Consider the following 1,914-nt stretch of genomic DNA (forward strand, 5'->3'; position numbering starts at 1 on the left):
CGTCAAGATCAACAGTCATAAATTATGTTGATCTGTGCCTTTAATATGATGTGATGAAAACGGCACTTTACATCTGTGGCCTTCCTTTCAAAAACTGATAACACCAGTCTCATAGTGAGAAAAACATCAGACAAATCCCAGTAACGGGGTGTCCTGTAATAAACCTGACCAGTCCTCCTTGAAACTGCCAAGGTCCTCAAAAGCGAGGAGAGTCTGAGAAAGTGTCCCAGCTACAAGGAGTCTAAGGAGACATGACGTCTCTATGTAATGTGGCATCCTGGATGGGGTCCTAGAACAGAAGGAGGACACTAGGTGAAAACTAAGGAGATCTGAATGAACTATGGATTTTAATAATGAGGTATGGATACTGGCTCACTAATTGTACTGTACTAACGTAAGATGTTAATGATAAGGGAAGTTGTGTGAAGGGCGTAGTGTAGTATATTCCTATACACTCTCTGTACTAACTCTCTGTACTATCTGCTTAATTGTCCTGTGAATCTAAAACTGTTCTAAAAATAAAGAATATTAATAATAGTAATAGTAATAAAATACATATAAGGCAGTGGTACTAGTTTGCCCAGGCAGAGGGGTGCATCAAGGATAGAGGAAATATTTGTTTATTTTTTGGACCTCAATAGACCTTGACAGCATTATGTTAAGGGAAATAAGCCAGATAAAGACAAATACTGAATGATCTCACTTATATGTGGCATCTAAAATAAAACATGAACTCATACATGTGGAGAAGAGATTGGGGTTGCTAGAGGCAGGGAGTGGGGGATGGGTGAAGGGGTCAAAAGGAACAAACTTCCAGTTATAAGACAAAAAAAAAAAAAAAGGGACTTCCCTGGTGGTGCAGTGGTTGAGAATCCACCTGCCAATGCAGGGGACACGGGTTCAAGCCCTGGTCCGGGAAGATCCCACATGCCGTGGAACAACTTACCCCTGCACCACAAGTACTGAACCTGCGCTCTAGAGCCCGCGAGCCACAACTACTGAGCCCGTGTGCCACAACTACTGAAGCCCATGCGCCTAGGGCAACAAGAGAAGCCACTGCAATGAGAAGTGCACACAACAACAGAAGCCACTGCAATGAGAAGCCCGCGCACCACAACGAAGAGCAGCCCCTGCTTGCTGCAACTAGAGAAAGCCCATGTGCAGCAACGAAGACCCAGCGCAGCCACAAATAAATAAATAAATTTATTTTAAAAGAATAAATAAAATACCACCACACCCTTGAATATGAAAGTCTACTAAGGAGTGAACACTTAATAATCCTACTAAGTTTAATGTTTTCCACTTTATCTACTTCTTAAAGTAGAAAACGGTGCTTTAAAATAATTAACGAAAAAGTCAGGCACAAAGATCACATATTGTGTGATTCCATTCGTATGAAATATCGAATACAGGTAAATCCATAGGGACAGAAATCAGATTAATAGTTGCCAGAGGCCAAGGAGAGGAAGGAAGGGGGGAGGGGGACCGCCAGTGGGTATGGGGGCTCCTTTGGGGCTGATGAAAATGGCTTGGAATTCCATAGAGGTGATGGTCGCACAACATTGCGATTGTACCGAATGCCACTGAGTCGCTTGAGAATGGTTAAATTTATGTTAAACAAATTTTACACCAATCAAAACTAATTAATGATAATAAAATAATGTAATAATTTAAAAATAATGTTTAAAGAAATAGTTTAAGTATGATAATAAAATAATTAGTGATAAAAATCATAAGAACATAAATGCTGTGCTTTTGGTTTATCTGCTATTTTTTTTCTTTGTCAGAATTCTGAATGTTAATTTAGCATTATTGTAAAAACTATAAATGACCAAATAAAATAAAAGCCCTTGTCATTTGGAAGAAGAAAGTCAGGGAGCAGTTAGATGATGAAAAGGGGGTGTGGCCAGGGGA

This window comes from Lagenorhynchus albirostris, chromosome 21 (genome assembly GCF_949774975.1).
Source record: "Lagenorhynchus albirostris chromosome 21, mLagAlb1.1, whole genome shotgun sequence".
Taxonomy (NCBI): Eukaryota; Metazoa; Chordata; class Mammalia; order Artiodactyla; family Delphinidae; genus Lagenorhynchus; species Lagenorhynchus albirostris.